The sequence below is a fragment of the Odocoileus virginianus genome, chromosome 2, assembly GCF_023699985.2.
Source record: "Odocoileus virginianus isolate 20LAN1187 ecotype Illinois chromosome 2, Ovbor_1.2, whole genome shotgun sequence".
NCBI lineage: Eukaryota > Metazoa > Chordata > Mammalia > Artiodactyla > Cervidae > Odocoileus > Odocoileus virginianus.
The window spans coordinates 68,113,853-68,129,943 of NC_069675.1; the positions used below are offsets into that span (position 1 = coordinate 68,113,853).

Sequence of the window (16,091 nt, forward strand, 5' to 3'; positions counted from 1 at the left end):
ATGTGAAAAGATGCTCAACGCTGCTAATTACTTGAGAGATGCAAATCAAAACTACAATGAGGTACCACCTCACAAAGGTCAAAATGGACATCATTAAAGAGTCAACAAATGACAAATGTTGGAGAGGACATGAAGAAAAGGGAACCCTCCTATAATGCTGGTGGGAATGTAAGTTGGTGCAGCTACTATGGAAAATAGTATGAAGGTTCCTCAGAAAACTAAAAATAGAATTGCCATATGATTCAACAATTTCACTCCTGGGCATATATCCAGACAAAACTTTAATTTAAAAAGATATATGCACCCCGCAGGTTTATAACAGCACTATTCACAATAGCTAATACATGGAAACAACTTAAATGTCCATTTACAAACGAATGGCTAAAGATGTGGTACATATATACAATGGAATATTACTCAGCCATAAAAAAGAATGAAATAATGCCATTTGCAGTAACATGCAACCAGAGATTATCATACTAAGTGAAATAAATCAGAAAGAGAAAGACAAATATCAAAAGATGTCACTTATATGTGGGGTCTAAAATATGATACAAAGGAACTTATCTACAAAAAAGAAACAGACTCACAGACATAGAGAAAAGACTTGTGGCTCCCAAGCTGGGGGTGCGGTGGGCGGGAGGCATAGACTGGGAGTTTGCAATCAGCAGATACAAACTATTACATATAGAATAGATTAAAAACAATATATAGAACGGATAACCTGTATAGCCCAGGGAACTATATTCAACATCCTGTGATAAACCACAATGAAAAAGATTATGAAAAAGAGATGTGTGTATGTATATATGTGTATGTGTGTTAGTTGCTCAGTTGTGTCCAACTCTTTGCAACCCCACAGAGTGTAGCCCACCAGACTCTATCCACGGAATTTTCCAGGCAAGAATACTGGACTAGGAAGACATTCCCTTCTCCAGGGGATCTTCCCAACCCAGGGATCAAACCTGGGCCTTCTGCATTGCAGATAGATTCTTAACTGTCTGAGCTACCAAGGAAACCTCTGTGTATGTGTCTGTCTGTGTGTGTATAAACTGTCACTTTGCAGTACAGCAGTAGTTAACACAACATTGTAATCTATACTTTCATAAATTTTTTTTTTAAAGTTTGGGCTGAAGATCAAAGATCTTAAGATCAATGTCTCTTCTATGTATTTATTGATAAGCAATATACATGGACTGCTATGCTAATACATCATAAATATCATAAAACATGCACAAACAGTAGAAATTCTAGGAAGGTGAGACAAAAATAAATATAAACAAATATTTTCTCCCAACCCGGCTGGCTGCCTGCACAGGCTGCAACTTACAAAGTGGGGCAAACCAAGAGGCCTGCAGGTTCCTCACACACAAAGACTGGGAAGCAGGGCAACTGAAGGCAAAGCCCTTTCATTCACAGCCTGGGAAGACAGACTACCTCACCCTCACTCTGATCTGTAAACTTACACTTTCTCACTTATGGCACAGGGGAGAGAAGTAGGCAGAGGGCATTAGAACTGTAATCTCAGTGGCAGGAATTCAGAAGACCTTGCCTCACTCCACCTGCCAACATGTACCTGCCAGCTCTTGTTGACATACACTAAGTATGGAAAAACCACACTTGGAAAAACATATAAACTCCATTCTAGGTTCAGCAGCTGTAACCCTGTTGTGTCAGTTGTTTGAATCATGTGTGAATGTGTCTGTGCATGTTAGATTCCTGACCATGTGATAAAGGTAGAAAGAGTACAGGCTTCCAGATTAGACAAGCTAGTGAGAATCAGGCTCTCCCCTGGTTGCCCACTACGTCCACTTGGCTGAGTAAGTTATTTAAAACCTGGATAAGCCTCTGTTTCCTCAACTGTAAAATGGGAGTAGTTATATAAAACTACAGTATCAGTTACACCATGAATAAAGGGTGGCCATCACTGTGGCCACCATCATTGTCACTATTATCCCAGATCAACTTGGAACACCTGGCCCACCTGTTTCCTGCTCTCTGCACACACTGATCCTGGCTCATGCACCTGCAAATGATACCTGTCAGTTGCTTTCTCTTTGTATAAACTCTTTGTTGGCAAATTCTGGCCTGTCTGTGCAGCATCAGTTTCTAGTTTGGTCCCTTCTAACCATGATAAACGAATGGGCCCACAACTGATGACGTTAAAGCCACTTCCTGCTTGGCTTGGCCAAGGGGCAGCCCCTTGACTTTGAATTCAGGGTTACACCTTCGTGGACCAGCAGCCTTCATCTGCCCTTTCATCTGACAGCTCACTTCCCGGCTGTTTTCTCTCTGCGGCATTTAAAAAAAAAAAAAAAACACAGATAATATTTTCTCTTTTCCAGTTATAGCCTCCTCTCCAGTGCCTTCTTGTTTGTGCTTCCTATCTCTATTCAAATAAAAGGTAATAAAATCATTTGACTGTGAAGACTAAGAAGGCAATTCTCAAATGATTTACTAGTGGCTGCAGGAATGGCCCTACATGTATACCATAGAGCATTTCAATTCATAGAACTTTCAAAAGTCAGGTAGCCATCTTAAGGAAAATCAGGCCTCTTAAAAGATTTTCCAACTGTATAGATTGCCAAGGAAAGAAATAAAAACAAATAAGAACCTGTCTAAAAGAATTTAGGAAAAGAAAAAAGAATATCAAATTAAAGTCAGAAAAGGCAAAAATAAAACCAAGAGCAGAAAAAAACATAACAAGCAAACATAACATTAATCCAGAGAAAAATCATTTTATTAAATTAAGGCTACACATTAGAAAATAGTATTTTTTTAAATTGGGGCAATATAAATTTTAGTTATCTCCTAATAAATTTAGAGTTAAATAGAAATGGATAAAAATTCAAAATAACTGGAGAACAAAAAAGAAGTACTCGGAAACAGCAAACAGTAAAGAACAAGTTACAAAAAAAGAAATGTTATTAGGAACTACCATTTTAAAAATTGCCTCTGGCCAATCAGTTTAGTGTAGAATGCTTCTAAATTTCCCCAAAATAGACAAGAATGTTATGCTTTTCAATCTACTTCACAAAGCAAATATAATTTTTTAATTGATGTGTAACTAGCATATATTACATTTGTTTCATAATACAGTGATTCAACATTTATATAAATTATGAAATAAAAGCAAATATAGTTTTATTTCCCATAAACAGACAAGATAGTCACAATAGTTTTTTTTTATGAGTATGGCTCTAATAACTAAATAAAAATCTTAATAAATAAAATATAAGACAACACTAAAATAATTTTCCACTATGAACAAGCACAAGTTTACACTTGCATGACTGGACACAGAGAAAATATTAAAATTTGTCACATGAAAAGGAGAAATGGTAAGAATCACAGCATCACTGCAGCAAGTGCTCATAGAAGACTAAAATACTCATTCTCAGACTTTTGCCAATGCAAACAAAACAGCCAGGTTGTCAGGCTCTCTCCAAGAGACCTCAGGAGCACATTTACATTCTTTTTGGGCATTCTGAGCTCAGAAACTCAATTCTGTTTGCACACCAACTGCATGGCCATGGCCAAAGGGTAGTTGACATACAAACAGAATGCTAACTTGTTAGTTTACCATGGGAAATTAGGTACTAAAATATTCCAAGTTCACATGGTTAGTGTGTTCTTTCCCCATAATGCCAGTCCATCGCTTTGTAACGATAAATTGGTCAAGGGGAATGGAATATTTCAAGCCCCTTTATCACGGCATGCTCTTTGCATGAGGAAGACCATGTGGGCTGCCAGGCAACCCAGGTGAGTTAGAGGAACTGCATTTTAATAAAGCCTGATGCATCAAGCTCACCCTAGGAATAATCTTGTCAGTGGGGCCAATGGGATACTAGGAGTGCTTAGACTATGAGCAACATCCTCCTGCATCCAACTCTAAATGGGGTCTCTTCCAGTGCATTTTCTAGCTGTGACCCATGGCACATAGGTCTGTAGTAGTTTCAAACAGCTTTTTATCCTGCAACTTTCAGATTATTCAAAATTCACCCATTCCTATATCTTGGATAATACTGGAACAGTTACTACCAAATTGACTCTATAACAATCTTTTTTTCCTGTTCTTTCCTTAGTTTTCATTTGATATACTCTTTCTCCAGATACATGATCACATTCAAACAGGTGTAATATCACTCACCTGGGGGTCCATTTCACCTCCCAAAGAGAATATCTCACGTTAATATCTTCATCTGTTTATGTGCTAGCTACAGCTTTCACAGGGTAATTTGATTCCCCTATTTCCTAGTTCTTAGGGAAGCAAAGATATTAATAGTTACTTCACTGAATGAGCCATTAGGTATTAGGAAAACAATTCAAAAGTACAAACATAGAAAGGTAAGAAAAAATGTTTTATATATGACATAGTTCAACATCATGTTATGAAATTACATGATTATACAACTTACTAAAATCAATTTAAAATAACTAGTCATTTAAAATAAGCTGGGCCTTCCCTGGCAGCCCAGGGGTTAAGACTCCATGTTTCCAGTGCAGGTGGTTCAGGTTTGATCCCTGGTCAATTACCCACATGCTGTGTGGCACGGCCCACAAAAATCAGAACAAAAAAGCCCACAAAAATATTTAAAATTAAAAAAAAAAACTAAGTCATTATTTAAAGTAACGACTTCAGCAAAACTGCAGGATAAAAAGCCATTTGAAACTACTACGGGCCTAAGTGACAAGGGCCACAGCTAGAAAATGCAGTGGAAGAGACCCCATTCATAACAATGACAAAAAATTCAGTAAGTGGGTATTAATTTAAATCAGAAAATTAGAGACATCTTATTCAAAATGACATAAGGTCTGATAGCTGATTTAAAGAACGATGGATAAATGGAGAAATATAATTTGCTCCATGCTGGGAAAACTAAATATAGTAAAGATGACAACATTCCCCAAATTATTATGTAGATTAAATAAAATACTGATTTTACAGAATTTGATATTGGTACTAAAACACATCTGTCTGAAAAGTTGGAAAAACACCAAAAGAAAAACACTGAAGTTACGATAGTGGTTTCAAACTATTTAAATTGTTACAAAAGGAAAATTATTTCTTAAAGAAAGACAGGGTATTAGTTGAAGCAGAAAAAACTCAGAATAGAATTCATAAATAATGATCAGGCTAAAGCAATCCTATGAGAGGAAAAGGTGCTACTGAGCAACTGGGAAGTGAACCCAAATGCAAAGAACTAACTTAGAGCCTTAAGCTCATTCATATATGTAAGCTAAAGAGCGAAAATATATGCAAAAGAAACCAGAATAGCATGTTTATTCCAACTATGGACGAGAGAGAACTTTAAAACTGCTCCCCCAAAAGTAAAATATTATCACAGACAAGCTACTTTCCATGATAAAAATATCTACTCCCCTAAATATATCAAATATCAAAAATACCAATATAATGCAATATATTAGATATCTAAAAGACAGAGAGAGTAAACTGGTGAGATGTGATGCATGTGATGTAAGGTTACTACCCATAGCATATAAAGAAAAAGAGTCAATCAACAGAATTTAATTTAAAAAATGGTCCAAGAAAAATGAATCCTGGGAAGATATACAGCATATACAATGTATATAAGATATACGTTGCTTAATAAGGCAACGAAAGACCATTTTAAGGTATCACAACCATAACTACTAACTTAGTAGAATAAATTATGAAAATCCAATTAGGGCAGGGTTGGGTACAAAGCTTTGCCTCCTGTTCCCATCTCCCCACTGATCTCCCCAGCTAGTCCCAGGTTTTTTGGTGTATGATGTGGGTCCTGCCTGATTTCATGTGGTCAAGAAGAGGGAGGAAGGAGAGAAAATGAAAGTAGGAAGGAAGGAGGACCAAAGGACTGAACATGTTTCCACTCATCCATTCAACCAATATTTATTGAGTATCAACTCTGCATCAGGCTCTGTGCTGTGTTATGTATCAAAACTATAGTAATGAACATGTAGTCAGGAAGACAGGTAAATAAATCAACAATTACAGCCCATGTGACAAAGGCTTTGCTACGGAAGGTAAAAGGTATTATGGGAGCATGGAAGACATGCATCTGACCAAAACTTGGTCTAGAAAGATCTCCTGGAGAAATGGCCTCACTCTGTCACTCCTAATGGAGTGACTGCTATGGAGGAAACTCGCCATTGCCGACCAAAATAACAAATGCATTTATCTGTTGACCTGGCAATCCTACCTCTGGGAATTTGGCCTAAAAATATACCAGCAAACAAAGGAAATAACACAAATATAAAGTTATTCACCTGCAGCTTTATTTACAATAGCCAAAGTCTGAAAACAATTAGGTGTCTCCAGCGGATGATTAAAGAAGCCATGATACATTCACATGATAAACTACTAGGCATTTGTGAAAAACACAGAAACAGGGGGCTGTATGGCAGCATAAAAAGACTGCCAAAATACATTTGTTAAGGAAAAAAAAACCCTGAAAGGCAGAGTAGTGTATGTAGTATGACACCTTCTGTATGAGGAGGATAAATAAGACTGCATATATGCACATGCATGTACTAGTATAAAGACATCCTGGAAGGAAACATGTGTGTGTGCTGTGCTGTGCCAAGTCGCTTCAGTCGTGTACAACTCTTCTCGACTTTATGGACCATAGCCTACCAGGTTCCTCTTGTCCATGATATATAAGAATAAGTAATAAAAGTGATTATCTATAGAGAACTGGAAGGTGAATGGAACACACGAAAATGGGATGGCAGTGAGTTTTTTATCAATGTATACCTGTTTATATATTTCAATTTCTGAGTCATGTAAATGACTCAGAACCTATTTATTTACATTAATTTTAAAATTGGACTAGATGATTTCTAAAGCTCTTCTACTCTTAACATTCTGTAATTATATGACTTAACCTACATTTAACTTGTAACCAAATATTCATCAGATTCTTCATTTGTAAGAAACCTTAAAGCTTATTATTTTTTTAAAAATTGAATACTTACGTCAGACCAAGAGGAGTATCTTAAAACACTATATTATGTGACTAACACAATCTTCTCTTTCTACCTGTATTTAGATCTTCTTAATGCCTCTAAATTTATTGAAATTTAATGAAGATTTACTGAGCACCTACCTGGGCCAGGCATAGTTATGACCAAGACTAAAAATTAGGTCTCTGAATTAACAAAGCATTTACTGTACAGACCTTAAATTATCCTCATTACAGATCTTAACATTGAATTTAAATATAATGGTGTCATTTCTTTTTCTACGTAAAGATAGATATTTGTGTTGCTTTTAATTTTTTTTATAGAAAACTTTCTCAAATCTGATTTAAAACTTTTAAATTAAATTTGAGAAGGGACAACTCAATGTTCTGGTGATCTAACCTGGGCCTGCCCTGAACAGGCCAGAAAATAACTACTGGACATTTCAATGTGTTCCTCAACCTGGCTCAGGGCAGGTAAGAATATGGTTATCATATTCTTAAGTTATGGTTATCATATTTCGTAAGTTAGCCCTCCCACCCCCTGGTTTGCCATAGATTCATGCTGTCAATCTCTAATAGCAGTACTAATGTTTGATTCTCAGACTGGTTCAAATATTTCATAAGATAGTCTGCTTTTCTCTCTTAATGATTATAGTAATTGATTTCTATATCTGTTTCCCCACTAACTGTGAACACTTTGAGGGCTCAGCCCCAGTTTTATTCAACACCTGAAAAACACAGTAGATGGTCAATAAACATTTGCTGGATGGATAAAAGAATACAAGTAAACAAAGGAATGGTTAAATCACAAAAAAACTAAATCAAGGATACGTTAAATATTGAAAAGAAACCACAAGGAAATTAATGTTCTATATTTATTGTCATTACAGGTATACACAATAGCTGGCTCTTGGCCCCCAAAGCAAGGTATGGTTATGCAGAGAATAAAGGAAGCCAAGTGCTGACACCATGTTACTGACATGCTGTCTTCTTCAGAAGGGGCAAATGGCTCAACTAAGATGGTGGTGAGTGATATGGTGGAGTAAAGAAAAATGAATTTGAAATAAAAAGACATGAGTTCAGGGACTTTCCTGATGATTCAGTGGTTAAGACTCCATGCTTTCACTGCATGGGGCATGGGTTAGATCCCCGGTCAGGGAAGTTCCCCGTGCCTCTGCAGTGCAGTCAAAAATTATTTTAAAAAAAGAAATGGGTTCAGCCCTCCCAGCATTACTAGATACTAGCCACAAGACCCAGTGCAAGCTGCTTACCTTCTGGCTCAATTTCCTCCTGAGAGTGGGAAAAAAAAAAGAAAAACAGTATATGTCCTATCTACCACATGGAAATTGTTGGGATTAACACATAAAACACTCTTTATGAGAGCTTTGTGATGGTAAAGTATATACAGACAACGGATAGAAAGATTACTCTTCAAATCTGGATCAAAATAGCCCAAAGATTTGTTAATGATTAAAATTCAGTGAGACTAAATACAACAGGGACAAATCACATCTTAAACTAAATTCCTCAAAAACTGCCATTTTATACTTCAGTGGAAACCAAAAAGAATGGCCTGAAGATGACACCAGCAAAATGTATTTTGCACAGCTTACTCAGGGAACATGTGCCAGAGAGACTAAGCCCAATGTTGAAAATAAGAAGACAAAGAAGATATGATCCTATGATCTTGAACCTATAAGGGCTCATAGTCCACTGAGGGTGGCAGAAATAAGTACAAGTGATTAAGGTACGATAGTGTGTGTGTGTGTGAGGGTGTGTGTGTGTAAAAAAGGGAAGGAAGGAAGGAGGGAGGGACTGAGGGAGACTGCATATAGTGATTAAGATTGATTGCTTAGGTACAGAGTACTGTGGGAGTTTAAGGAACCCATTCTAACCTATTTTTCTCCCAGGCCCCCGTTTCAAGGCATCGTGGGGTATTTTCAAGATTCCTGGGCTCTACCTCATGTTTTATCTTTCCATTTATTTAGGTCTATAAGTTACCTCAGTAATATCCTATAGATGTCAGTGTAGAGATCTTCTACATTTTTAATTAAGCTAACTATTTTATGTTTTTGATGCTGCTTTAAATGATATTGTTAATTACATTTTCTAGCTCTTCTCTTAGTGTATTTAAATATAATAAATTATTTCTAATATTAACCTTGTATCTTATGCTCTTGCTAAATTCACCCTTTGTAAAGGTATTGCCTTTTTGTAGATTTTATTGGATTTTCTACACACACAATTCTAATGTCTGCAAATACATGTTTGCTTCTTCTTTTTCAGTCATTGTGCCTCTTATTTTTCTTGCCTTATCGCACAGATTAGCACATACAATATTGAATGCAAGTAGTGAAAGCAGACATACTTGTGTTTTTCTTGATCTTAGTATGTTCAACATTTCATCATTAAGTATGATGTTACTTATGGTTTTCCTATAGATGCCCTGAATCAGACTGAAGATGTTACCTTCTATTAATATTTATAGTTCACTAAGTTTTCCTTTTCTTTCATTATGAAGGGGTATTGAATTTTGTCAAATGTGTTTCCTGTTTCTACTGAAGTGATCATATGATTTTTATTATTTGTTAACATAGTTAATTACATTGCTTTTTGAAATTTAAATCAACCTTGTATTCCAGGGAAAAATTCTACTTGGTCATGATGTATTATTATCATTTTAAATATAATATTTAATTCTACTTGCTAATATTTCATTAAAGCTTTCTGTGTGCTCACACATGATAGATAACAGTTTATAATTTTCTATTCTTGCAGTATCCTAGTAGGTTTTGGTAGAGTTATTCTGGCCTCATAATAACCAGTTTTACTGAACTACACTGATGGGCTGAAATTTACAGCTGATTTTAGCAATGCATAGATTGAAAATGGCAAATTCAGAGAATGGTTGCTAAATTTTACGTGTAAGACAATTAGAGAAATTATTATATAAGCATATTGTACACCTTTATTGGGGCTTCAAGGGTAGCTTAGCTGGTAAAGAATCCACCTGCAATGCAGGAGACCCCAATTCGATTCCTGGGTCAGGAAGTCCCCCTGGAGAAGGGATCAGCTACCCACTCCAGTGCTCTTGGCTTTCCCTGGTGGCTCAGATGGTAAAGAATCCACCTGCAGTGCAGGAGACCAGGGTTCAATCCCTGGGTTGGGAAGATTCCCTGGAGGAGGACATGGCAACCCACTCCAGTACTGTGGCCTGGAGAATCGCCATGGACAGAGGAGCCTGGTGGGCCACGGTCCATGGAGTCACAAAGAGTCAGACATGACTGAGCGACTAAAGCTTTATTGACAAAATTATTTTCCCAAAGTAGCATAAGGAGAAAACTAAGCCATATTTCACTTTAACTCCATATTCCCTAATCCTAATAATTTATCTTTCAGAGACAAGGAGGCAATTCAGGATGATGTTAAACATCAGAGATTTGTATTTACTTACTGTTTGTATCTTTACACATGCTTCCCTGACTCTGAGAAACAAAACTGCTCCATTCACACCATAAACAGCAATGAAACTCTACTACTTCCCATCCCTACAATCATCCAAGGCACACTCTAGTCTCCCTGGCCCTACCCCAACCCCACCCCTACCAGGACAGGCACCCCTACTTTCCCAGGCAAGTTCAACAGAAAACACTGGAACTCTTGGCAAGTAACACCTAAGTATAATGTATCCATTTGATTAAAAAAAAAAAAAAAAACCCTATTAAAGAAAATAGCATTTTTTACACCATTTTTAATCAAAGCAAGGTTTTAACTGACATTTGGCTGCATTTTAATTGTTTTAGGACTGGAAAACAAGAAGTACTGATGGAGAGCAGAACTTCCGTGAAAACAAATTGACCACTTTCATATCTTTACGTGAAATTGAAAAACTAAAATTATAAAGGTAGTGTCAGGGGGAAAATATTTTATTAAGGCTCAAGAGTGAGGAAAATTACATGATCACCATGGTAGATTTTAAACAATGAAGTACATCATTTACATAGCACTTGGTAGTTAAGAATGTGTGTTTACACAAGTCTCACTTGATTCTCCCAAAACCCAGGAAACAGAAACAAATTGTACAATCCTAATCTTCATGTTCAGGTTCAGAAAGCTAAGCAATTTGCTCAAGGCTGCACTTACAGCAAATGGCAAGTCTGGGCTTTTACCCTTGCCCTCCAATTCCAGAAACAAAATCACTCTACTTGGCCATGGGTCCTTTGTTTGGCTATATGTATAACTTACACATGAATATCTTCCAGAGATAAACCAGAAGATACATCTATCTTAAAGAATAGAAATCTTAAAAGAAATACAACCCCCTTGGAGGCACCCTGAGCTAGAAGCATTTCTATCTATTTTAAGTCCAAAACTAAATATTCTGATAGGTGAAATCTTCGGGAAAGACAGTGACATGAAAACAACAGCCAGAATAGAAATTGGAAGAGGTAATTTACTTTTCCCAATGACCTAAGTTCTTTGTGCCAGATACAACCTCTCTGTCATTTGGCCATCTCTTGATTAGTACCTTTTAATCGTGTATTAGGAGTTAAGAAGTTGTAAGTATAATCCCTGTTAACAAAGACAGGTAAAAATTATTCCAAGATTATTTGAACACTGGAGACTGAAAAACCCTTCCTAAGTGTAATGAGTGGCTCTGCCAGCTCATCTGAAGGCACCTTCAAAAGGTCACATCTTCCTGTAAAATAATATTAACTCATTAAACGCACACACACATGTATGCACACATGTGCACAAAAACAACACAAAGCTTAACAGGGATAGCTTCTAGGTGATTTCAAAACAAATATTAATGGCATTGAAACTAATTTATTGTAACTAAATTTTTAACAGTATGTAACTTCATTGCACTAAGTACAAAATTAATCCAATCTGCCATAATGTAACAAGCAAAATACTAAGCTTCTTACTCTGAATATTTGAAGATACAGGAGGACCTAGATTGAAAGCCCAGCTGTCCTACTACTGGTTATGAACCTGGGCAAGTTACTCGAAGTACATTAAAAGTGTTTCTTCATCTTGGGCTTCCCTGGTGGCTCAGTGGTAAAGAATCTGCCTTCCAATGCAGGAGACACAGGTTCGATCCCTAATTCGGGAGGATCCCATATGCCTTGGAGCAACTAAGCCCATAGGCCACAACTACTGAGACTGTGCTCTAAGATCACAGGAACTTCAATTCCTAAAACCCACACACCTAGAGCCACTGCACCACAACAAGAAAAGTCACCAAAATGAGCAGCCTACTTATAGAGAGAGCAGCCCCCACGCCCCAGAACTAGAGAAAGCCCTCACAGAAATGAAGACCCAGCACAGTAAAAAATAAATAAAATAAAAAAATTTTTTAAGTGTTTCCTCATCTGTAAAATAAGGATAATAAAAATATCGACTTTTTTTCTCATCAGATTGTTAAATATAAACTACAAGTGCAATTACAGATTTCATCATCTATTATAAGAGCCAGAAATCCATTATTTGGGTTCTGGTCTAAAATCTGATTGTAAAAGAATGAAAACCAGGCCCTAAAGTTAAATTTTTAAATTACTGACCAACATCAGGGAATTTGTTAAACTCACCTCAGGGCCTCCTATAGTTAGAACAATGACTACAAGACAGGGATGGTCAAAACCCACATGTTAAATGGAAAAATGAATCTAGCTCACAGTGATTTTCACTTTTGTATTGAGATGTTTGTTATTTCTCTAAAGGTTTGGCTCTCTGAGTTTTAGTTCTTCTGAGGCACAGTGTCAAAGGTGTGTGTTTTATCACAGCCATCATTGCCCTGTGCAAACCATGGGTATTCAAAACACACATTACAGGAAAAGGAAAGGTCTTTCCTCACTGAATGCCACACAATCCAAGCTGGTACAGCCCTTAACAAGCAAGACTATGGAATGATGTTTTGACCAATTAACAGTCTTTGCCCCCTTTTAGTTAAAGAGAAAAAGCTGAATTCATTAATTTTATGAATATCTTTGATAACCTATTAGGACAGGGACTGTTCTAGACACTTCAGTTCAGTTCAGTCGCTCAGTCGTGTCCAATTCTTTGCAACCCTATGAACCGCAGCACACCAGGCCTCCCTCTCCATCACCAACTCCCAGAGTCCACCCAAACCCATGTCCATTGAGTCGGGGATGCCATCCAACCACCTTATCCTCTGTCATCCCCTTCTCCTCCTGCCCTCAATCTTTCCCAGCATCAAGGTCTTTTCAAATGAATCAGCTCTTCACACCAGGTGGCCAAAGTATTGGAATTTCAGTTTCAACATCAGTCCTTTCAAATGAACACCCAGGACTGATCTCCTTTAGGATGGACTGGTTGGATCTCCTTGCAATCAGTCTCCAAGGAACTCTCAAGAGTCTTCTCCAACACCACAGTTTAAAAATATCAATTCTTTGGCACTCAGCTTTCTTTATAGTCCAACTCTCACATCCATACATGACCACTGGAAAAACCATAGCCTTGACTAGGCGGACCTTTGTTGACAAAGCAATGTCTCTGCCTTTTAATATGCTGTCTAGGTTGGTCATAACTTTCCTTCCAAGGAGTAAGCGTCTTTTAATTTCATGGCTGCAATCACCATCTGCAGTGATTTTAGACACCTGGGATACAATAACAAAACAGAAGAGGCTGTCTTTCCTCTTACTACCTAATTTGTCACATTGAGGCAGACATACACACACAAACACACAATGAGTGTGGCCTGTCAGTCACAGGGTATAAAGAGGCACAGAATCCTACCAGGTGTGTACTGAGATACAGTCAGTCAAAGATTATTTTTCCAGGTTGTCTCTGAAGATACAGAGGGCTACTTAGAAATGAAAAGACTTAATTTGTCCTTCAGAGCAGAGACTTTGAAATCATCTGGAGAGTTTAAAAAACTATAGGTGTCTGGGACCTCTCCCCAGAGATTCTGATTTAATTGGTCTTGGGTGTGATCTAAACAATTAGGAGTTGTGAAAGCTCTTCAAATGTAGCCAGGGTTGAGCACCACTGTCATTTGAAGAGCATAGAATCTCTTGGGAATTCAATAGTCATCCTGCCCTGAAAAATGTCCTCACCTGGGAGAAAGAATAATTACAGGAGTTCACAGGCCATTTTCTTCCACATGTGCAGCTCCAGAGCAGTTCAACTTAAAGCCCTGGGGCTTGGGAGGGTCCCCTAAGAGAGCTTTAGGGCCATCACCGGGGTCCAGGTCCAGCTTGTCACCACTTTATGCACCCAAATGACAAGTTTCAGTAGAATACTAGCCATTTATGATCCTAAACGTCTAGATGAGAACAAGCTAAGAGAAAACACAAGGGGAGAATCTTCTAAGTATAAGATTGCAAAAGAGGAACATAGTCCTTTTATGGCTATGGGCCCCAGAAACATCAGGTTCTCAACAGCCTCGACTTCCAGCAATTCATCAAAAGTTCTAGTTCCATCGTCCTGCCACCATACGGTGACTTCTACCTCAGATAAGGGAATGCTTATGTTCTTATCTATTGAAGGACCCTGACTCTTTCCAGATTTGGGGGTGGTCATTTGTTTTGTGACCTTGGTTCTTTGAAAGGTTCACAAAACTCTGTCTGTCCAGCATTTTTCTTGTGGTAAGGATGGGTCTTAGGCTGTTCAAACTCTGACCAGAAATTCATTCCTAGAATGTCAGCAGTCAGATCTCTATGTTCTCACACCTCTCTGCTGTCTCCAGGCAGGAAACAAAATTTTACCCTCTAGAGAAGTTAAAAATTCCTCCAGAAGCACCTACTGTTACTGGCCATTGAGCATCTCCCAGTGAAAAAGAGTGCTCACTGCCTGATCTTTTCCACAGCTGAGCCCTCAATTAACAAGCATTCCCTACACACCCACAAACACAAAGTCAATCTCTCTTCTCCCCCCAACCCACTGCAACACACAGCTTCTGTTTAGACTTTTAATATCTCATTCTTGAGTATAAAAGAACTACCAGTTTTTCAAGGAAAGCTTCCAACATAAACAAGAAAGAACTCAGAGAAAAACTGAAATTAAAAAACACAGAATTAATATCCTAAAGATATGATAGCAAAGTTTAAAATATCAATGGAAAAACTGAAGATAAAGACAAAAAAAAAAAAAGAAAAAAAAAAAAACCCCAGAAAGTAGAATGAAAACAAGCAAAGAGAATCAGGAGATGCATAACCCAAAAAAGGAAAGAAATATAATCCAGAAGTCTAATTTCCAATAAACTGGAGTTCTAGAGAAAGAGAACAAAGAAAATGAAATGGAGTACATTTTCAAAGGAAAAATATAAGACAATTTCCTAGAAAGATAAGAGTCTCCAGGCCAAAAGGGTCCCAACTGCCTACACAGTCACCTTCTGTTTATCCACACTGAAGAAGGAAAAAATGAACAGGCAACTATACTATGATGAATTACATGAGTAAACTTTTTTGTTTTGTTTAAACAGCAGGGTTGCTTCTCTGCTAATTTGCAGAGAAGATCTGCTTAAACTGATATTAAAATTAATTTTGCATTCTTGAAACAAAAATACATCAAAAGGTTGCTGAAGTACGGTGGCAGAGCAGAAGAAAACCAAATCAACATTTGTTTTCTCCTAATTTGGAGAAGGAGGGGAAGGGGACAACAGAGGATCAGATAGTTGGATGGCATCATCAACTCAATGGACATGAGTATGAGCAAACTCCAGGAGATAGTGAAGGACAGGGAAGCCTGGCGTGCTGCAGTCCACTGGGCTGCAAGGAGCTGGACATGACTAAGCAACTGAACAACAACAATTTGGAGGGTAGGCTGACTACACAGATGTTTTGAAGATGTATCAAGCCATTAGAAACAATTCAAGAAACCATGTTGGAATCAAGGAAAATGCAATTTATTTGAGACTTACAGTTGCATTTTTGTGCTTGTCCTAAGAACTTTTTGAAATCATTCATTTGAAGAGGAGAAAAATACATCTCTGCCATAGTACTTGTTTTACTATTTCTAAGAAGTTTTACAGTAGTAAAATTATAAAATCACAGGACTAGAAAAACAGATAAAGCCCTTGAAAGCATATTTAAACATTGGCTTTCCTTCATGCAAGAAAAAAAAAAAAAACCTCAATCAATCACAAAAGGAACTTACATG

At 37.4% G+C, this 16,091-nt stretch overlaps 1 protein-coding gene across 3 annotated transcripts in view; it reads right to left on the bottom strand.

Moving 5' to 3' along the window:
* The window catches only part of BABAM2 (BRISC and BRCA1 A complex member 2), a 401,404-nt gene that overhangs the window by 212,159 nt on the left and 173,154 nt on the right, over positions 1 to 16,091 (bottom strand). The gene's annotated exons all lie outside the window — the stretch shown is intronic.